Here is a 23469-nt window from a genome sequence, read left to right on the forward strand (position 1 = left end):
AAAGTTATGAAGAGAAGTGTAAAGAAAAAAATTCAAAATTATTCAGATTTTTCTACAATTGCCATGCTATCAATTTAGTGCATATATTTTTATTTCATTTTTTTATTTTAAAGAGAAAAACAATAAAATGATGGTACAAAATTTTATAACAAAATAGTATGAGAGTAACAATAGCTAATGCATTGCATGTTGTTATCTTCAAAGTAGTTATTCAGGTTAAAAGATATAGGCATGAAAGATTGATCAAGCAATACAAGCACAAAACTTTGTTTTCAATGAACTAACAAATTAGTAGTATAACTATCCTACTGTCATATATATATATATAAAATTACATATATATATTTTATTTTCTCCTTTACCTATCCCAGTTTCTCTTTCCTTTGGAACAGTTTCTTCCCTAAAGAATATCTTTTTAAATACTTCTTAAATCAAAAGCTTTTTTTCTTTACCACCAGAATTAAATCAAGTTCAAAGACAAAGGTAGTTAAAAACACCTGCAGTTTCATGCAAGTGATAATAAATGATACTGTGATAACTTTTTCTTGCTTCTTTAAAGAATAAAGGCCTATAATCTAGATATTCAGATAGAAATAATATATTTGTTTTTATCCATAGTCAAATTATCCTCCAGAAAGGATGTATTAACTTTACTCTCACCAATTATGCATGAGAGGTCTAGTTTTTCCCACTTGCTTTGTCCTGTGGGTTATGAGTATTAGTAAGATGTATTACTTTAAAACTTTAATTTTATATTTCCTCTTTTGGTAATTCTAAGCCATTGTTCTTTTTTATTCTTAGGTAATTAACATGAGTCCCTAATTTTGTGTGGTATTTTTTTATGACTTTATTTTTAAATTTTTGTATTTCTTTTTGGTGCTAGGGATGGAACCCAGAGTCTTGCACATGATATTTCAATATATAGATCAGTCTAGATTTGGGGGGACATATTGTGTGAAATTGCAACCTAGGGAGTCTGGTAGAGTTTAATTTCTTTACTTTTAACTCATCCTAAAAAATTGTATTATGTGGGGATACGCATGAGGAAATTTAGTGTGTTTCCTGTTCCCCTGTCCAAGGGATCAGGTTTATTTTAAAAAGCCTTGTACTAATTCACAGAAAAAGTGCATGCTCAAAAAGCAACCAGGGAAACAATGCTGAGCACCTGGGCAGAAGCAGTAGTTTTAGCTTCAATACTCACAGTTAATTGAATTTCTCAGTATTCTTGCTAAAGCTATCCCCTTTCTCTCCCACTTCCCATAGATTGTGATGTTGTAGGAAATAAATGAAAATACAGGGTTAGTTTTCAATCCATTCTAATTTGCTGAGAGCAATATTGGCAAACTTGGGGCTTGTAATTGTCAGTTATTCAAGTTACTTGCAAACCATCTCAATCCTTTATACTGGGCTTGAAGTTAAGACCTCTTGTTTAGAGAAGCACTACAAATCTGCAAATAACATAAGCTTAGAGGGAAGATACCCTAGAGAAAATCTACAAGGACCTACGGGTGGTTCTAAATCAAGCTTACACAAATAAGCAGTTGTCAGATGAAATGAAGACAATATATCTAAGTCTTTCTTTTTCCTTGGCCTGCCCATTAATTCACAGTTGAGGAACACTTGCTCCCCAAATGTACCATTCTTTTACTGTTAACTTTCATTTGGATCAGCGAGTGATTCTATTCTTTCTACCCGACGTGTTCAAGGAGAGGCAGTGCCAATGGCTTGTCTCAGGTGGATGACATTTTATGTCAGTGACTTGCCTTTTAGCTTCACACACTAGCTTTCTCATCCCTCTTTAAATGAGTAAATGAATACAAATTAAAGTTTTAATCTCCAACTGGAACATCAGTAATGTTCTCACTAAAAGTAGTTTCATAATGGTCTCATTACTGCTCCTAAGTGCAATGCACTGAGACATTTAAATTGCTGAGTTGCTACTACATATATTCTTTGAGAACAGGTATCCAGGTAACCATGGCAATCGTGTCTCCAGGCAGGATGGGAGTGGGCTGGGAAACTATTTCATTAATTGAAGGGAAGAGATTGAAAGAGGTTTTAAGCTGGAGATCAGTAGGAAGAGAGAGAAAAGGTAGATTTCACTGTCTGTTTTTCTTTTTATTATTAAATTATACAATTCTGAGAAATGCCAAATGATTTGAAGGGTTAGATAAACCATAAGATTAAATTACAGCAGCTTCTTTCCTTCCCACCTTATTATTGTGGTAGACTGTAACAGATTTTTTTAAGTTGGGTTTTTATGTAGTTTGATTGAAACTTGATGTATCTCAGAAAGCAGAACGGTCTAATGATTTAAAAAGAAAAAAGGGGTGAACCCTCACATAAGTAAAAGGCTGTGTAGGCGCATAAGAGCTCTATTTATTTCAAATTGATAGCACTTGAAAAAGCTGAATTCGTCAGTAAAATTCATTTTCAAACTTTTTTCCTGACTTCCTCCCACTCTTGACAGTTCGCAACATTAAAAATTTTTTATTAAAGTCTAAAGAAATATTGTAAAGAAAAGAGGGCACCTGAATTATATGGAGAAAGAAATAATTGCCAGATATGGTTTCTCAGAGGAGCCTAATATTTTGTTTCCATTTACAAGGTACTGCAAATTTGTAAGTAGATCAGCTTCTTTATTTAACTAAAAGTGCCCTTGTATAACTTGCTACTTTACTACATAACAAAATGTTCTAATGGACAGTTTAGGATCTGTGAAAATCCAATTATCCAGATAGAAAACCGGACTTGTAATATACATTAGCTTTAGTTATAGAATTTCTTTTCAAATTAGGCTACCATACAATGCCTTAGTGACCCATGTTGAATCTCTCTAACTCCTGATGAGGGCTTCTTTCCACGCTCTCTGCAATGCTGTACCACCTAGTTAATTCTAGAAGAAAAATAAGAGAGCATCAGGTGCACCAGTTACTACATAAGGAAACTGGACTAGGAAGACCTCTTCTTCAAAGGTGGGTCAATTTTTAATAAATTGCTGGAAGAGGCAATGCAGAAAATTTTATTTATAAAATTGAGAAAGGCAACCTAAAACTGGGTGGATAATTACTAACCAAATGGGTTTCATCTCAAAACAAACATTTCTTTTCTGCCAAACAGATTTCTATCTTGGAAAGCCACTCATTCCTGAGAATTAAGCCAGAAATCATGGTCTGAATGATGATACCTCTTTGGGTACTATCCAAGTCCATGGCGCTGACCGCCTCCCTTTCCTCTGCAGCCTAGAGGCCTTCAGTTACCGGGAGCTTCCCGGTGGTGCTGCAGCTTCCACTGCGGATGCCCAAAGCCTGTGCTTCCTGGATGTTCCCGGTAGGAGATGAGAAGGTAAATAAAAGAAACGATTCGCTTTTCTAAGCTTTAGAGGATAGTGGGGGAGCATATTGTCAGCCTTGCTATCATGGCTACCATTATATTGGGCACACATTTTCTTTCTTTCTTTTTTTTTTTTTTTGAGATGAAGTTTCACTGTTTTGCCTAAGCTGGTCTTGAACTCCTGGGAACTGCCTGCCTCAAGCTCCATTCTGTGACTATACAAGTTGAGAAAAAGTATTGTTTATGGTGTGGAAGAAGAACCATTGCTTTCAAGAATGGGTGGAGGGATACAAACAGAAGTGACTCATGCCTGTGTCAGATCTTTTGAATAAAAAGGTGTTACTATGGCTTCATGGCCAGCATGTGATCAGCTGCTGGCAACTGTTACCTTACAAAGAAAAAACATGGTTTTGTACAGTGACTGAAGGGTGACCAGAAAGCTGAGTGGGATGTCTCACATTTTGGATTATTAATTCCAACCCACTACTTGGCTTTTAAGCCAATCCAGCTCTTCGTCATGCAGACTTTATAAACTGATCCTTCTAAAACCTTTTATTCCTGTGTTACACTTTCTAAACTGTGGTCACTTAAGCAACAGCTTTGTACAAAAGGACATAGAATTAGCTCAAAGCCAGTACAGCACAGCTCTGAAGAGCACACTCTGGCATTCCACTTGCAGCAATACTAAATACAGAATGACAAGCCCCTTTTTCCTTCCTTCAGAGGTGGCTCTGAATGGTTTTACTTGGAGTATGCCAGCAAAAGCCCACATGCCAAGTGATGCTTGAATTTATGCTAATCAATTCCTCCTTCTCCAGTTCTGGAGTATAAGTCAGGATGTCCCAGTGGAAGTTTTCCTTTCAAAAAGCAATGTCATCAATAGTGATACTGTTCTGAGCCTCCAGTCTGTTACATGTCTCACCACAGATTATGGGCCCATCACCATCAGCTAGAAGTGGTGAGGACTTTTATTATCTGAAGCCATATTAGAACTGCCAGGCCAGAAGATTATGATTTGTCACTGAATGTAGCTATATGGAGAATTGTATGTGGAGTATATAAAACCTTTTCTGTGTCTCATTTGCATTGCAAATAGGGAAGCTAACCAGAGTTCTTGAATAAATAACATAAATAAAACATGGCTTTACTATGGTAAATGTTCCATTCATGCCAGAGGAAGCCAAAACCATTACAGTGGATTGTTTCCATCTAAACAGTTCTATCTCACACACCTCCCCTTTAAAGGGGCTGCCAATAGGATGGGGACCTGGTAGACAGCTTTGGAAAACACTCAGTAGAGGGAGCCTCAGGGGCTTTTTAGAAAGCATGATTCATCACCCTGTATTTTGTTTTGTTTTGAATATCCTCATGACTAAGGGAGAAACAGTAGCCTGCTCTTCAACTCAGTCCATGCCTGAGAGACCAGCCCAGAGCTCTATGAAAGGCCAGGACCAGACAAAGCCTATCATCTGAGACTGAGAAAAATACTACGTAACTCAATGCAAAAGGCTGAATTAGTCTACAGACCACATTAAAGGGCAGTCAATATTTGAACTTCAACTCTAGTGGACGTTCATTACGCTTCTGCCTGGCATTTGCTCCTTCTTCTTGTGATAGTAGTGGCCTGTTTCATGTATGTGCTTTGTGATCCTTTCATGCTTTCTAAAGGGAGTGCATATGCAGGATAAGACAACTGATGCTCCCCACTCTCTGGTCATTGAATCAGAGACAAAAGAACCCAAATGCACCACAAATCTTGCCAGTGATGATAGAATTCATTTCTGTGAAATTCATTTCTGTTGGAGAAAAGGACCCTTTCATTTGCCTACCTTGTGCTTTGAGCAGAGGATTGAGGCTTGGAGTTGCAGCCAGAAAATGGAGCCGACAGACAGAAGCAGGCTGAGAGGCAGATGAAAGATATGAAGAGCCTAATGAAGGACAGTTTAATGCCTTGTGCACTTAGGCCTGAAAACAGCCCTATGCTGTGACCCATGTAACAAAGCAATGCTTTCTCTTGCTGCTTGCATCAGTTATGATAGGAGCTACTGGCCACACACTCTTTTCCACCATGACCGTTTCACATCATCCCATCTTGGACTTCCTTCTTGGAGCCCCCACGCTGACTCATGTGAGTGCTCACCCATCAGTTCACTCAGGGTACCAGTGTTCTCCTGCATCCAAGCTTTACTCATGGTGCCGGTTCCTTAGAAATCTCACCTTTCTTTTTCCTCATGGCAAAACCCATTGACTGACCCTCACGGCTGAAGCCAACCTCACCTGCTCAGTAAGGTGTGCATTAATTAGTACTTTACCCCACTCTCTATGAGGAAAATCTAAGAGTTTCCTGTTTTTATCCTCATGATCATTTCCCTTAGTCTGTGAAACCTTAATACGTCATGAGGACACTCTTTTGAGACTTCCAGCTCTCCCATGAGGCTGTGAGTTCTTTAGTATTAGGGTCTGTATTGATTTGTCATTCAGAGTAGGCAGCAGTGTTGTAACAGGCTGTCTCTGGAACCAGAATAAATGGGTTTAAATGCTGGATCTGCTGCTTCCTAGGATGTGATTTAAATACCTTACCCACCCTCTCCATGCCTCAGTTTACTCATCTGTAAAATAAATGATAGTATTAATGCCCATTTTATAGATTACTATGAGGATGAAATGAATATTTCCTTGAAGTACTTCATGCAGTGCCTGGAACATGGTAAAAGTTCAGTAAATATTAGCTGTTAATGAATGGCATAAATAGGTATTTAAAAATATAATTGCAACCATCAAAAGCTGGCTTATATCCAGTAAGCCTTATAGCAAAAGTAGAAAAGAAACAGAAATAAGGAATAATTTCTTATAATTCCATTCTTAAATTCATATATTCTTTCAAACAAATGTGAGATGTTACGGAAAACTTAGCTGTTTTGAGGAGATTCATTCATATACCTGTATTTGATGCAAAGACATTACTAAAGGAGCATTTTGTTTGGTCCTAGGAATCAGAATTGATTCAGATAACAGCATTGACATCAAGGCTTATTGTCTAGTAGTCTGTGCAATAGAGACGTGTGTGCACCTGGAGCTGCTGCATATGATCATCCAAGGGGTGTGTTAAAAGACACAGCAGTTCAGGCTCCAATGTCAGAAACACCAAGTCTAAGATTGAGTATTTGTATTTGTAACAGATCTCATGAGAACAGATCGTCTATGCTTCCTGGCATAGAAGACAGGATAATCTTTACCTTTATAGTCAAGTAAGGATTTTTACCAGAAATGCATGTGCTGGGGTCTTACAGAAAGTAAGAGCTTGTTAAACTGTCACATGAGAAAAGAGTTGAGCTTCAAGCATAGCTGTCCAGGTACTACTGTCAAAGATAGTGCCCAATGCCTGAACAGTGTTCCAGTGTTAAAAGTATTTAACATTATTATTATTATTATTATTATTATTATTATTATTTCACTCCGGTTCCAACCCAGCTGCACAGTGAATTACCTGAAAGGCACTTGAAAATTAAGAGACATTTGTAATCCATCCTCAGATGTTCAGGTTTGGTTAGTCTAAGTCAAAGCCAAAAGTCAGTACTTTTGTTTGCCAGTTGAATCCAGAGACTTATGTATGCCAGGCTAACACTCTACCACTGATCCACACCTCTAACCTCAACTCTCAGTCCTTTTAAACAAGCCCAGGTGATCGCACATGGACAGTAAAAAATCTCCATGCAGGCATCCCATGGTATCCCTGGAAGACTTTGGGGCCACTGTGTGCTCCTGGGCTGGAATCAGACTTGCGTCTTTCTTCTGGGTGCCAAAAGAGGTCAGGCCTCTTGCTTGAAGAAATTTTACAGAGGCTGATCAAAACCACAATCCAAAGGCTTATATAAAGCAAGTGGATATTTTTAGCATAAAACAGGATGTAACAAGTTAGATATGTCAGCCACCAAGTAATTAATTGATTTAATTGTTAATGTCAAAACATGCCTACAGTATGAAAAACACATTAAAGAGCATACATGTACTGGTTCTGTAGTTCTGTGATTGTACACAACCTCACACAGAGATCAGACCAAACATCTCTGTGAGGCTACATGCTCGAGAGGCCCAGGCAAACGGCCTTCTCTCTGAGACTCCCATTGGCTGGTATAACAGTTCTTCAAACTCACTTCTGGTAAAGAACTCCAGATTTAAGTCAAGCACTATTTATGTAAGTGGGACTCTAGAATCTATTTTTTGAGCCCCGAGGATGTAACATAACTGTCCAAACTGGCATCTGAGAACCACTGAAATTTATTACCTTTAGCACTTTTTAACTCTGACGACCCAAATAAACAAAGCACTCTCCGTATCTTCAGAATCTTCAGCCATGGGAGTAAGGGAATAAATATGCTTTTCTTTGTTTCCATTTTGATATTTTAAAATACTTTTATTGGGTGGTCATATTTCTGTAGTGATCTTTTTTGTTTTTCCAACTGAGTTTTCACACACCATAAAGTGCTTGTGGGAATCATTGTTGCCCCCCTCCCTTATTCATTCTTTTTGACTGGTAATAGCATCTTAATGGGGCATCTCTTCTACTGTCAGTAAAGATGCTTGTCTGTGATCCCAGCTAAGATAATCAGGTTTCCTCTCCCAAATCTTTGGACCTTGAATGGAACAATGCCAGGATAGGAAGAAACAAAAAAATGGTTGGTGTCAACAGTTGTCAGATGAGACAGTCATTTGGATACCAAGATACCCTGAGCTGCTGTGTTTACTCAGCTAGACTTTCAGCTTGCTACCTATGTTCTGCCAATACTTTTCTGTTTTGCTGAAGTTAACTAGAGGTGATTTCAGTTGCTTGCAACTAAGGAACCATGTAAGATACAATGTTCAAACAATATAGTGATCCCTGTGTCCATCTGCCTACCAGTGTAGTCTGAGATCACAGGATCCGGTAGATTATACATAGAGCTGGCTAATGTCACTTGTGATACAATGAGATCATGTGACTAACCTTGGCTGCTGGGTGGATGCATGAGAGTCATAAAGCTTAGAAAATGAAAGCTCTGCATAGTCAAACACACTGTTCACAAATGAACAGAACCAGCAAATAAGAAAGGTTGGGGAGGTAGGAGACTAATCATAGTGAATTTGGAAGTACAAAGTTTTAAAACAAACTCATAACCGAGATTAATAAGTGAAATCTATAAGAAATGATAAGCAATATTTAGAATTCATGGCTTCACAAGCCCAAAGCCTAGTGAATGGTGGCAAGTTACACGCCTTCCTAGAAATGAAACTAGGTCACTGTTTACCACAGGAAATGTGGAAATGTGGTAAAAAAATGCTTATGAATTTGCATCTTAATAAAATAACCAATTAGGAATAAAGTCAATGTTTACTTTTCTCATTTTTTGCTGTAGCTACTGAATTAAAAATGCATTAAAGATGTACAATCATATGTATACTTGTCATCTTAGGTGTTTGTTATAGTAATGGCAAGTTGATGAAGCTATCTCTCTCTCTCTCTCTCTCTCTCTCTCTCTATATATATATATATATATATATATATATATATATATCATGAGGAGCTATGCAAAGCCAGTATCAATTTCTTCTGTGAATGTTTCACTCCTAGAAGGTAGAATGTTCAAGTGTTTCATGATATTTTAGCAAAAATATTCCCCTGAATAATGTTAAGTAAAGTAATTCAGACATACCATCTTAAATATTACCTAGTTTCTCTCATATATAACATCCAACATACAAATAAAGAGAAAAATAAGAGTTAGATACTAGAAAATAGAGAATAGATCTTTCAAAAAAAAAAGAGAGACCAAGAGCTAGAGGAAGGGAGAGAAAGAGAATAAAGCACAATGAAATGTGTTATGCAGAGGTACCAACTCCCCAGGAGGGGTATAACCATTATATGCTACAAAAATCTACCAATAAAAAAATAGAAAACCCAAAACAGGCAAAAAAAAATTGGAATAATGTTTATGCCTGGACATCACCTGAATGTCCAGAAAAATGTATGAATTAGGAAGAGTCTACATCTGTATAGAATTAGATGTGCTGTGTGTACATACATATCAGATTGGTTAAAGTGTGCTGGTAATAGTGCTATTGTACTTAGCTTTTACCAAAGAAACCTATTTTCTGATTAGCAAAGTAAATCACTGTAGTATACTCTTGCAGTGTAGGGGGTTCCTAAAATATCTACATCACCTAGAAACATTATACTCATAGAAATAAAACAATTCAATTAATGTATCAGACTAAACATAGCCACTGTTTATATGAATGTTTACTATATACTAAGAATCACAATAGTTATAACCTGACCCTCCCAACAGTCTTGACAAACAGGTATATTTGCCCTCTTTCAGAGATGAGGGAACTGACTCAGTCAGGTTTAATTATTTGGCTATTAACACATCTAATGAGAATCAAAATCATAATTTAAACCTAAGCAGTCTTTGCCAAGAGCTCACCACGTGCCTGTTGTGCTAAAATACAATATACATGGGATTGGAGCCTAGAAATAATTAATAGGCTTCAGAAATATACATCTAATTCCATAGTGCCCAAGTACCTACTAGTACGTCTGTAATATGTATATAAACTACCTGGAGACCTTGTTAAACTGCAGATAATGATCCAGTAGCTCTGGGTTTGGGCCTGAGAATCTGGATTTCAAACACGCTTCAGGGGCAGCTGATGCTGCTAGCCCTCAGCTCACATTTTGAACAGTAAGTCAGTGGGGCATACCACTAAATCACCCAGTGTCTTAAAATATTCTCTAATAAAAATCATGAGTGTGTCTCCAGATAAGTTGTTAGCACCTGACACATCTTTAAAGCATCTCCAGTATCTCCATCCCTTAGGAGTGCCAGGCTCACATAAATAAAGCCATTTGATTAATGCTTACGGTGTGTGTGTGTGTGCTACACCCTAAACCATTGTTAAGTAATTCTTGAGAAAAATACTTGGACTTTGTAAAAATAATAATGAACACGGTAAGAACTGGAGCTCGCTATCAAGAGTGCAATATTCTGATTTACTTTTACATGGATGAGATAGAACAGGCTGTGGATTTTGTGCTATAGCTAGCTTGTTCCTTGAGAAATTACTGACAATAGCCCTCTTTCCAAAGAATCCTAGAAAAATGGGCTCTAATGAGATAGCAATAAAGTCACTAGGAGAAATCACACATGTTCTTTGGTATTTGAAAAAATGAACTGTAAAAAAATAATTTTTTAACATCAAATATTCCTCTACTTTTTGCTCAGATTTTTACATTAATTATCACAAGGACCCTGCACCATTTATTCTTTTACACACTCTAAGCCATGAATGGGAAAATTCTGTCTGCAGTCTTGACTCTCAGGGTCTTTGTTTTCCTATCTGATCCCCAAGTATGTGAACTGTCATCATAGAATATGAATTGCCCTGGTCACTCCCCAAAGAGCTCGCTCAAGATTTTATCAACCTTTGTTTGACCAAAGATTACTCTTTTGATCTTGTGAAGAAAAATATGTCCAACTCAGTCAGCCAGCCTTTTGAAATAACCCAGGGTATTTGCACTATGCTTGTTTACTTTAAAACTACTTCACGGTGTGCACCGTCTTTTTCATAATCGCTCTCTCACCCGCCAGCCAAATACACACACACCAACTTACAGTTTTGAGGCTGTACCAATTTTCAGAGGATAATAGATATACAAGCATACATTTGTGTTCTCAGTTGCTAAACAAAATACCACAGACTAAGTAGCTTAAACATTAACCATTTATTTATCAGAGTTGTGGAGGCTGAGAAGTCTAAGATCACCGTATCAGCAGATTTGTCTTGTAGGGCGCTCTTTTACATTCATAAATGAGCACATCGTCACAATGTCCTTCTATCCTTATGTGATAGAAGGCACAAAGGAGCTCTCTTGGTTTTACACAGGCACTCGTCCTGTTCATGAGGAACCTATCCTCATGGCCTCATCATCTTCCAAGAGTTCCAGCTCCTCATATTATCACATTGGGAGTTAGCATTTTAATATATGAATTTTGAGGGGGATAGACATTCAGTTTAGAGCAATATCCTAGTATTTATAATACATTTTGGGGTGCAAAATTTTTCTCACTGGGAAAACATAAGTAGCCAAAACTTTCTCCAAGCAGAACACGACACCTAATATCTCACCACCTACAGAAAGTATGTGCCTTGTCCTGTGGAACAGAGAACATAAAAATGAGTAGACATAAGTTGCCATAGGTGAGTATTATTTTCAAAATGTAGCTTTCTATATTCTGTGCCAAGAAATTCTGACTCAGGAGATCAGAAGTCAGGCTCCAGGATCTGCATATTCATCCATGTCTTAAGTGGTCTTGGCTTTAAAAGTTCACAGTTTTGAATGAGAGACAGACATGTAAACAAGTAATCATCACTCAGCAGGATAAATTCAAGGCCAGAAGAATATGTCATATCTAGCAGGAGCAGAAAAGGGCAAAGTGAGGAGCCTTCCTTAGTCCAGAGCAGGGAAAGACAGAGGGACGGACGACTTCTTCAAACAGTGTATTTGAGTCTTGAGAGAGAAGTCAAGCAGACGCTGGTTGATGGATGTGAGAAACGGATACATCTCTGCTTGTGTGAGTGTTAAAGGTTAAAGTTGGGAGAAGCAGGAGGAAGTCGAGGAGCCTGATGCAAGTGGTTCCCTAGGTTTTACATCACCCAATTTTACAGTGTTAATCACACTTTCGTTTTATATGTTTATTGCAATAATTTTCTGAAATATATTAACAAACAGCTGTTTGCAGTCTCTCTGTTTGAATGTCCACTTTGTATTCTTTGATACTGTGATTTGAGCAAGTATTTCTAAGATGATAATATGTAATCTATTAACAGGTGATTTCTTACTGTTTTTTTTTTTTTTTTTTTTGTAGTTCTCTATTACGTGTACCCTTCCACCGCTTTGTTTTGTTTTGTGTTTTTCTCTTTTTCCTTTTAAATAAAATTTTTTTAAAAAAAGTCTCTTGACAAAGAATGCCTCTTTTTTAAACAATTTACACAAAGACAACTGGGCGCCTGGTAGGGCTACAGCAAGGGGAAAGGAAAGATCTTGGCCACTACTTTCAGCCACATAGATCACTCCATGAGACAAGCTCATGGAATCTTGAAGGAAGGCTGCCATTACGGTCGATGGTGCCGGCTGCATGTGAACAGAACAAATATGCTCCAAATAGTGAGTGCGCTGAAGAAAAGCACACATAGTTGCAGAAGGGGGAGAAATTGGGCTAGAGGAGGATCATCAAACACCGATTTACTGTGTTTTACTTTCCCTGATACTGTTGCCAACACACTGATCAAGTAACTTCTATCCAGTGCTCATCAGACATAACACCAAGCAACAGGATGCCCGGCTTCCACAGCAGCCAGCCCTTACCCACACATTTACCAGCTCTTCACTCTGTTTAGCTGACTCTTTAAATTCACTCCGAAAGACTTCAATCTTACAGAAAGGTCTCCATCTCATTTTTGAAAGGAATATCATCTAGTTGATCTGCTTGCATTGACACTTTATAGATGTGATCTATTTTCTTTCTTAGGAGAGATGAGGAACCCACAATTTCACCTCTGTAGACATCTTCCTTACATTATGATTATCATAAGCATTTTAAATATCACATTTGGTGCAATCCCTATGGAAATCAGTGTGGAGATTTCCCAAAAAACTAGGAGATCTCATTGACCCAGCTCTTCAACTTCTGGGCATCTTCCCAGAAGAACTGAAACATCATACCACAGTGATATATGTGCACCTGTGTTTATAACAACACAATTTGTAGTAGCCAGATCTTGGAAACAACCCTAATGCCCATCAACTGAGAAATGGATAAACCAGACATGGCATTTTTATATAGTGGAGTACTACTCAATCACAAAGAAGGATAAACTTGAGACTTTTATAAGTAAATGGATGCAGCTTGAGACCATATTCATAAGTGAAATAAGTCAGACACATATGTGTAAATATCATACTGTCTCACCGGTATGAGAAGCTAAAAGGAAGCGTGTGTGTGTGTGTGTGTGTGTGTGTGTGGTAGTTAAGATAGTTATACTACTGATTTCTCTGAGCTTACTGAAGAGAAACATTTGTGCTGGTATTGTTCAGACAATTAAATGCAGATGTCTTATACTCTGAGTAACTGATTTGAAGATAACTATACACAATGTATATATCACCATTACCCCCTAATTGTAGTGTTTTGAAATTTTGTTTTTTCTCTTTAAAATAAAATTTTACAAATACCATATTTATCTATCACTTTCTATATGTTCAATAAGTGTCCTAAATCCACACTGTCATGTCATTTAAATTCTACAAGTATCTCACAATATATTTATTTTTAAACCTCGTTTAGAGGTAACGCCAAGGCTTATAGAAATTAAGCAACTTATCCTAAGTCACACAATTAGAAAAATAAATAGCAATCATGATACAAACTCATAATTGTCTGACTCCAAATCAGTACCTAATGCGGCCCTACCTCTTTGCCCTGTAGTACCTTAACCTTTGTGGACTAAACTTTTCTATGCTTTAGGTAATTTAAAAACTCACAGGAGCCTATAATGGATTATATTATTTCTATTTCAGATATGAGAAAATTATGGCACAGAGAAATGAAAAAGAATGTCTACTATTATCTAGTCAGTAAGTGGATGGTGGTCGATCCAAATAATTCAAAAAAATCTATGCACACATAGCTTTAAATTGCCCCAAATGTTGTGTTATATTATTTATAGCTGTGTTCATCCAACTAAGTCCAATAGTTTCAAGGGATTTTTAACCAATACCTAGAAAAACATGCTGACTTATTCAGGTTCACAATTCAATTCGGAAGGAGGATATGTAAGAGCCTAGTAAGCGGACACACTGTGCGGGACCTGCAGCATGCGGAGAAGAGCTGAGTGACACACTAAACTCGATGATTTTAGCCCTCCAAAGAGATGGCTTTGCTGGAGAGCACCACAGTGGTGCCAGGACAGACTGAGTGGCTGCCGTCCTGACTCTGGCTCAGCTGAAGACCTGACTATAACCCACTCCCTTTGGGCTCCCTTTCAGAACTAATAGGCTCCCCTGACCTCATTGAGAATCTCCAAGATAGACCCAAGCCTTTTTTTTCTGCTACAAATGACACTCCATCTATCTCATAGTGTCTCTTTACATTGAATCTTTTGGGAGAAAAGACAGACAGGCAGTGTGGACAAATCTAAGCAAATTAGACTCCGAGCTCAGGCTTCTGTCTTTCGAGCAGCACATCAGCCCTAAATCCCAGATTCCAGTTCTTCACATATTCAAGGAAAGTAAGTAATAATTTTCAATTTAATTAAATGACAGGGCCTGTCTCTGGCACGTGGACACTGCGAGCCCTGTGCTGTTTGTTGTGCAGGATGCCCACCCCACCCTGCCCAGCGTTTCATTGCTACATTCTGATTATGAAAGCAAAGTGTGCTTGTTGTAAAAATTCCAACAATACAGAAAACATAGTTTCAAGTGAAAAGCATTGGCTACTTGACCTACCAGCACTAACCAGCCTCAACACCTTGGTGCACCTGCTGGCTAGCTTTTGTTCTCATGTATGTATACATCATGTTGATGCTGTTTTTAAAAGATATTATCTTAGTTGTGAAATTTGCTTTTTCCCACTCACTATAATGTGACTATGTACTGACCTCATCATTTCTGAAGCAGGCAGAGTATTTTATTAATCCTTTCTTCACTGACAATGGGATTTTTTTCTCTTAATAAAAACACTAATGGAGGGGAAAGGCAATAATGAGCACCCATATCACTAAATCTTACATTTCTACAGTTATTTATTTAAAATGGGCTTCAACAAGTGGAATTGCTGAGATAAATGGTATGTGTTTTTAATATGTGGGTTATATATTGCCCCCTGGGTTGCTTTCTCTAATGTTCTGTCACCAACAGTGTCTGTTTTGCTCTAACCATATTAATTTAGATAACTTTGGATCTAATCTTTGCATCCCAGAAAAGCGAAAGTTAGCTTCACTAGCTTTTATTTCCTTGACTGCTAATAAACTTGAACAGGTTTTCATATGACAGACATCTTTTCTTTCTGTGATTTGCATTTTCATATTCCTTGCTCATGTTTCTGTTTGCTGACAATTTTTATATATTTGGAATTTTAAACCACAGAAATCTTATTTTAAACCCTAAACATTATTATTTGATTCAGTCATTCACTGTTAGTGTCCAGTCTAAACATCTGGCCAGCAGCTGTGCTGGATGTTTAAGTTTTGGCCATCTTCATCCTGGAAGACGTCACTACTTCAGGTAAGAACTATTTTCAAAGGAAATGAATCACAAACCCAAGGGGATTTTCTGTGGTGACCCAATTAGTGAAATAATGTGGCCTGTGACCCACTTTAGCTTTGGCAATTCTGGTCACTGCTTCTCTGTGTGTGTGTGTATCCCTAGGGAACAGAATGGATTATGGAATCATCTAAAGTGTCGTAGAGGGAAAGGATTTTGATCAAAGCTTATTCAGCTAGCCTGAGATTCAGTTGTATAAGCAGCCAGCTGTAAGCTTCATAAAGGGAAAAGGTCTGTAAACTTGCTCCTGTTCTATTCCCATGCTCTGATTCCAGCAGGAACTGATGGGCTGAGCATGGGACAGTCCTGTATTCTGAACCCTGGAAGCACTTGAAATGGGCAAAGAATCTTGTTTTGTTTGTTTGCTTTGCTTCGGCTCAGTTAGGATTTTTTTCTCATGCCAAACTTCCCCCCATTCTCTCCACTTTGGTTTCCCAAAGCACCCCTTCTCCATTGTTTTTCTAGAAGATCTAGCGGTGCATGCATGCGTGCGTGTGTGTGTGTGTGTGTGTGTGTGTGTGTGTGTGTGCAAAAGAGATAAGGAAGTTCATTTGAGGATTAAAAAAATACCTTAGAGCTAAGCGTCTTAGGAGTCAACAACAAATGGGGACCTAACCAGACACAACTTCAGAATTACAGCCGTGACTTTATTTGACTCTGGCCACTCTCCAATATACTTCAGCACTTGTTGAATGCCCCAAAGTTAGATAGGGACATGGATGGAGTCTAATGCAGGACTCTTTCACCAAATCACTTTTATGTATCTACCGTGTCTTGCAATTCACCTACTGTTTCCTGTTCCACAGGTGAGCGAACCAGGCCCAGGGTGCTGAGCAGCTGGTCCGAGGCCTCCAGCCTTTCCCAGCAGAGCTGAACGTCAGACGCAGCCCGCTCTGTCCACCCAGCCATCATTGGTGCCCTTCAGAGACTATGATCTGACTTAGAGAGGGAACAGGAGAGAATTGCACTGGGGCAAATTTTCAAGAATACTTTGTATGAAGTGAGGAAAGCCCACTCGTGCTCTTTGCCTAGCTTCCCACTTAGAGGCGTTTCCTCTGAATCCTTGTAATAACCTACGTGGGGTGACAATCCGTTGTCAAATCAAATGAAAATCAGTGAAACCAGTCATTTCATGATGCTTGCTATCTTCGTGGAGATTTTGTGTAAACACTGGGCTGACATCACCTAGGGAATTATATGTGAAAAAACCTCCCAGATCTTCTCAAAGAGTCACTTTTCTTTAGAACCGATGGGAAGGCAGAGCGAGGGTTTCCTCTTTACCTTCCTCCTGCCTGCCCTGCGCCCACCACTCCCCCACTCCTCCCTCTGGGGTCAGGTTAGTTTTCCACTCCAAGTTTCCTGTCTCTTACCTCGACGACAAGCTAACTCAGTGCATATTGTTACTTGAACATTTCTTCACAGGTCCTGTTTCCCTAAGCAGTTTATCAGCAAATAATCTAAGAAAATTCACTCTTTCCATTTGTTTATGAATCTTTTCCCATAGAAAATGGTATCTTCTCAATGTTTATATCATGTTATTGTACCCATTTTCAGAAATGAAAATGGGAGTAATTTTCCCAAAGTGATATTGCTAACACGCTGCAGAGCCAGGGCTCAAATTCACGTTTGTGACTCCCACAGTTCTGCCTATGTTTAATGACAAATTGCTAACTAACAGTACTGAAATCTTACTGTCCTTACTGATTTCCAAAATATTGTAAAACAGTTTGTCCTCTAAACAGGACAATTAAAACAGCTTGACCTTTCCCATCTCATTCAGAAGGTACTAGCAGGAGAGTTCTCACTGTGAATAATTTACCTTTCTCAAGATGAATTTCCTCCAACAAGCCATGAGCATCTCTAGGAGTGGAGTTCTCCAAAAGTAGCCCTCACAGCAGTTGAACACTATTGTTCAAAAATAGTGGATTTCTGAAGCAGTCAGTTCCTAAGTGTGTTTCCCTTAAACATTTATTCCCTCAGACCCTATTATCCTCTTAAACTTGGGCTTCCATGACCAAATCCTTGGGGAGCTAGAGATAACAAAATTTAGTCAGCGTTGCCCAGCTGCACTCTGGTGAACACCATTTTGTGGGCTGTTAATCTGATAGACAAAACAAAATGTACCAAAACAAAACAAACAAAAACCCACTAAATTCACTCAAGGTCAAATAGTTTTGGCAAACTCTAAATACTCAAATTTCTTTCTGGAGATTCCTGGTAAATTTTATCATATTAAGGGTTCTGAGAAGTTCTGGTTAAGTTGTCTAGCTTTGTTTGACTTGGTGCTTCTCAGACTTGCTTGACCTGGAGGCTGTATCTGATCATGTGGAGCCTATAAGGGCCCACTCTGGAAAGGCATCTGGCTTGAATTGTTGCTTTCTGCATTTTGAAAGGGGTTGGTGGAGAGTGCTCTTTGGGTAACCGAGGACTCATTCTTGTATCAACTGTGAATGAGTCACATCTGTGAGATGAAGGCAATACGTTACTTTCCCTCTAACTTTCCTCCAGATCGAGCGTACCATCACCTAAACAAACAGAATTCAGGGGCCTCAAACTAAAACATCATGTTTTTATACCTCTTTAATCTCATTCAGTCACCCAGAGACAAAATAGCAATCCTCTTCATGCTGTAGAACTCTTAAATATGTAAATATTAACTTACCCGGATCTGCTATTAACTCATAAAAAGTACTCTCTGGAACTACATGAATTTTTTACCTTTTCAGAACCCTGAGATGTTCTTTGATGTGCACTTTGTTACCATAATGGGAAAGTCTACACACAGAATGGTCCTCATAAACTGCAGTGGGACCTCAGGCCAGGAGCCCAACCTCTCTGGGACCTGCGATCTTATTTGTAAGAGGAGAATGCTAACAGTGTGCCCTTCATTCCTCTACAGCTCACCAGGGCTGCCAGTCAGTCAGCGACTCTGCTGCCTATGCCTGTCACCATCCTGCATCCTCAGAAAAATGCTGTTGGCTTCATTCCCAGTCACTCCTAGGGCTAGGTGGGTGCTACTAGACACATAGCACTTGTCTTGTACTAATATTGGATGGATGAGAATGTGGCACTTTATTTGGGACAATGTATGTTCTGCTTCCGTGACACTGGTCCTACCCATCATGAACGCCAGGCTTTCGTGTCAGATAAACTTAGGCTTGAACCCAGCACTACATTTACCAGTTGTGTATCCACAGGCAAACTGTTACTCTCTGATCTTCTGAGTCCTCATCTAGAAAGTGGAGATAAGATAATTTACTCCAAAGCTGTGCAGTAACGGAATACAATAATGTGTGAATAACTGTTTGTACAGTGCCTCCGATATGTAACGTGCACTCAGCTAGTTCAGGTAAAAACATCTGTTTATTTCAGACAGACAAAATGCAAGGGGGTTAGAGGAAACTGTCACTCTACCAAGGTCAGAAGTTGGAATCCTGCACAGCCACTGGAAAGGATATCTGCAATTGGTGCTGCTAGTAGCGAACATTCATTAGGTGCCCGGCCATAATAATGCTGGCTGAAAAGCCTTGCCAACGCGGTCATTGTTCATTATTGAACACTGCCACCTAGTGGATAAAACTGCTACATGCAAGCAAAGAAATTTGAAGCTATGTCAGGACCTGGTCACCCTCCCTTACTGGTCTCACCCTCCTGATTTGGAAGCATGGCCCAGAAGAGTTCTGGGGCTTTATGGTTATGCCAATTCCCCTCTATCTTCAAGAATTTGTAATGTACACAAAGACACAAAAATTGTCTTCTTTAATTTATGCTGGTATTGGCCACATGACGTAAGCCAAAGACTGGTTTCATCTGACGACGTTACCTAAAACGGATGCCCTCACACATAACACTACACCCCAACATCCTACTTGATGCATGAAGCATATCATTATCTGAAAACAAAATTTTTGGCTCCTTTTTGCACTGGAATGGAAGGGAGCTTCTCAAGCATAAGACCAGGCTTTTCCTATTTCTCACCACTCACACCAACACAGGGCCTGGCACAGCACAGGTGCTCAAAAATATTTGTAGTGAGTAGGAAAAAATTAGCCATGATAATGCTGGTAATCACAGTGATGGCTGTTTCAAGATCCTTCCTCATTTGCAGGCACTGAGCTACTCTGGATATAGATCAACATTTAATCTTTATAATCACCGTGCTTGGGGGAGATAATGTCACCCTCGTGTAGTACCAGACATTTCTAGGGACAAGAGTGGTTTTTTCCAATTCAATAAATATAGTTCTTTGCCAGCGTTATTATGCAATATCTTATTTATTTATCTCTTTTGTATTCTGTATTATAGTTTCCCCATTTATAGATTCACCAGCTAAATCTCATAGGAATAAAATTATTTGCCCGCAGTTCAGTTATAAAACCCAGGTTTTACAGAATTCCCAAGGCCATGCTCTTTTCTCCGCAACACATTGTTAGACTCATGGACTAAAAGGGGCTTTCATAAATTAACTCTTCTGGAAAGCCAGACTTGAGGTGGCTAAGCACCACCCCCCTGCTAAGTCTCAAATTTGAGTCTCCTGTATCCAGGTCCTTATCAATCCCTAGATATCTCCCATACCTTCACTTCAAAGATAATAATTAGTTATGATTTCAAGCATGTCAAATGACTTCATTTAATTTTAATGACATCCCCGTAACACAGGTTATGTTGATATTATTCCCATTTTATAAATGACAAAACTGAGGCACAGAAGGTGTGATGTCCCCTCAAAGCCTCACACAGTCCTAGGTGCGGCACTTTCAGAGGTGGCTGGATCTAGAGCATGACAGACTGGAATTGATTAGTGGTGCGATGCGTGGCTCAAGGGCACTAGCTTTAGGGATGTGAGTGCTACCCGCCCAAGTAGCCTGGATAGGATACAGGGATACACAGAACTGTGGTTGTCCCTTGTTGCTACTTTCCTCAGGTCTGTTCATGGAGATCTGTTCCTCTTCTGTGATGTCACCTTGCCTTGGAGGCAGCTGATTATGGGCTTAAACCTCTACAAAGTGTGAGTTAAATAAACCTTTTCTCCTTCAACTCTGGGTGTCAGGCATTTTATCTCAGCAATGAGAAGGTAAGTAAGACAGAAGGGTTAAGCAATTTCCCGTGGTTACCTGGATTCCAAGTCAAGGCGCTGGCTTGAACACTCCCCCACCATGTACTACGAACCTCGACCTCCTAAGAGCCTAATTCTCTGCATCCTCTCTGCTGCCACTGGAAAATTTCAGGGCCCCTCCGCTTGGTGCAGCTCTGCCCAGAATGTTTAGGCTCAGAAACTGTGCCACAGGGATGCTGGGCTTTGTGCAACAAGCTCCCCCCCCCTCCCCGGCATTTGCAGATTCAGCCCACAGTTATTCTTCAATTAGGTTCCATCTGTAAAAGCAGCAATTCCCCAGGGGTGCACAGGCCAAAAAGAGAGACCAACGCAGCCAAGATCCAAAAATACCTACACTGCAGCAAGCAAGCTGGTGACGGAGAGGAAGAAATTTTTCCCTTCTCAGCCTGGACACAGCTCAAAGACAGCCCACTCAGCTTATGCAAGCGGCATGCACCACTAAGGGCTGCAACCAAGAGCTTGTGAATCTAGGACGCTCCTGCCTGTTATGTGTTAATTAGAAGTAGTTTAGGAGCCACCCACATACTCCTTGGGGACATTGACACTCTGATTACTCTGTTGTCTGTCCTGAGTCACCAGACTTGGGGAAAGGGGCCCAGGGACAGTGATTCCCACCTAGCTGTTCTGTGGCTGTCAACTCAGACAACTCCCCTGTTCTTGATCCTTTCCTCCAAAGCAATAGGCAGCAACAGTGTTCAGGAGAATTCTAGGCTTCCTTCTATTCATTTGTTCTTGTTTTCACTTTTTATGTACTTGTATATTTAAAACACATTTATAGATATTGAATAAATATCTGTTAAGCATCACCTCTGTGGTCGGCAGCAGGTACTGGAAACACCAGTGAGCTATACACAATGAAATGCTAGTGAAGGGCAGACAATTGCCCCACTGATGGCATAAATGTTAGCAGTCAATTTTCTTTAATAAGTGAGACAAAAGTAAAACTACAAAGATCTATGCCAGTGATGTGAGCAGCTTCCTTGAATCAGACAACAGTATCAACAATGAAAAAATAGTTCCTCATTTTAGGAGTGCTATTCACAGACACTGTGAATAAGGTTAATCTAAGGTTAATCTGAAATAATACTGTGTATCAGTTTCTTGAGTGTGAACAACAGGCAAAGCAATAACCAAGCTCTGGTTTGTAACATTTGCCAATTTTCAAATATGCTCATTGCAGGCACTTTCCAGCTATTAATATTTTTGTCACTAAGGACAGCATGAAGGAGACATGATAGAAGGCTGAGGCAGGAGGACCAGAAGTTCAAGCCTCTTCTGGGCAACCAAGGGAGACCCAGCCTCAAAATAAAATTGAAAAGAGCTGGGGTACAGCTCAAACACCAATACTCGTGGGCAAATAGAGATGAATAATTGAGATGTACACAATATCAAAAACATGGAATATAGTAAGATATAGTAATTAGGAAAGGGTAAACACATAGTTTGATTTTGATATATTAATAACCAGCTCACGGCAATCCCGGACATTTAAAGATTGGCTCTAGGAAAGTGGTATTTGTCAACTGTAGCACATCAGTCATTAGATGTGGTCTCTTGATTCAAGGAGTTTGCACCTGAGTTGGGAAGAACTCTGAGATTAAGGTGCTAGGGGAGCATTCTGAGGCAGAGCCACCCAAGATTGGGTTGGGGTGAGCTCTCTGAGACAGACTGGTAATCTGAGGTGTGAAAGCAGCTAACTATGTGAAAGAGAAAAGTGGGTTCCAGGCAGAGGTAGCACCTGTGCAAAAGTCAAGTGTGAAATAAGACAACAGAGCATTTTAAAAATATATGGGGTCTCATTAATGCTGGGAGAAAAATTTGAAAGCAAATTTTTGTTTGGGGAAGAGGTGTGTAGAGCCAGCACACTCGTGCCATCCTCCGCATTTGCTCTAAGCTGAGGAGTTCGCACCGGCAGTTTCTACACTAGATCTCACACTAGACAGATCATTCTGCCTGAAGGACAGGAGAAAAACAAGAAGGGGCCACACTGCAGAGTGCCCAGCAGTCCAGGAAGATGCAGGGTGCCATGTAGGGTAATGGCAAAGGGCATGGAAAATAGAGAAATCAAAAGCCGTTTGGGAAGTTGCATCGACTGGAAGTAGAGATTAACTCTGTGTGTGTGTGTGTGTGTGTGTGTGTGTGTGTGTGTGCGTGTGTGTGTCTGTGTGTCTGTGTCTGTGTGTCTGTGTGTGTGTCTGGGGTGGCTAGGTTAGAGGACACAAGGTCAAGAATAGAACTTAGGAACTTCCAGAAGAACATGGCGGATAGATAGCAGCAGCTACGGAGGCTCTCTGAGATATCCCGCTTAGAATCCAGGAATGGTGCGGTACGAGGAGTCCTAAGCAAGACACACCCTGCCGACCCAGGAATGAACTAAACTAAGAGAAACCAACTGGAAATCCAATCCTGGTGCTATAATAGGAACAGATAAAATCTCAGCGCGGAAGCTAGAACTTGCACCACTGGAAGCCACGATTAGAATTTCCTGCTGCCGCTGCTGCGTCCAAATCTGCAGGGCAGGGAGAGAGACGTGCAAAAGCTCTGAGAGCGGGAATCTGTGAACGGAGTTGAGAGTGGGACTAGCAGGGAGCTCTTCATTGACTTGCAGTGAGTGAGCAGAATGGGGACCCTTTCATAGAGTAGGAGGCTCCAGCAAAGG

The 23469-nt window shown here is 39.7% G+C and overlaps 1 protein-coding gene and 1 long non-coding RNA gene across 8 annotated transcripts in view; one reads left to right on the plus strand and one right to left on the minus strand.

Annotated features, from left to right (window-relative positions):
• Ppp2r2b (protein phosphatase 2 regulatory subunit Bbeta) overlaps positions 1 to 23469 on the minus strand; it is a 452685-nt gene that overhangs the window by 331788 nt on the left and 97428 nt on the right. The window lies entirely within an intron of this gene.
• On the plus strand, positions 2104 to 8874 carry LOC134471920 (uncharacterized). Its single transcript, XR_010041665.1, has 3 exons — positions 2104 to 2975; positions 3242 to 3345; positions 3476 to 8874. It is a non-coding gene; the product is annotated as an uncharacterized LOC134471920 (long non-coding RNA).

This window comes from Cavia porcellus, unplaced genomic scaffold (assembly GCF_034190915.1).
Source record: "Cavia porcellus strain 051 isolate PalLab524CR breed Dunkin Hartley unplaced genomic scaffold, mCavPor4.1 scaffold_21, whole genome shotgun sequence".
Lineage (NCBI taxonomy): Eukaryota > Metazoa > Chordata > Mammalia > Rodentia > Caviidae > Cavia > Cavia porcellus.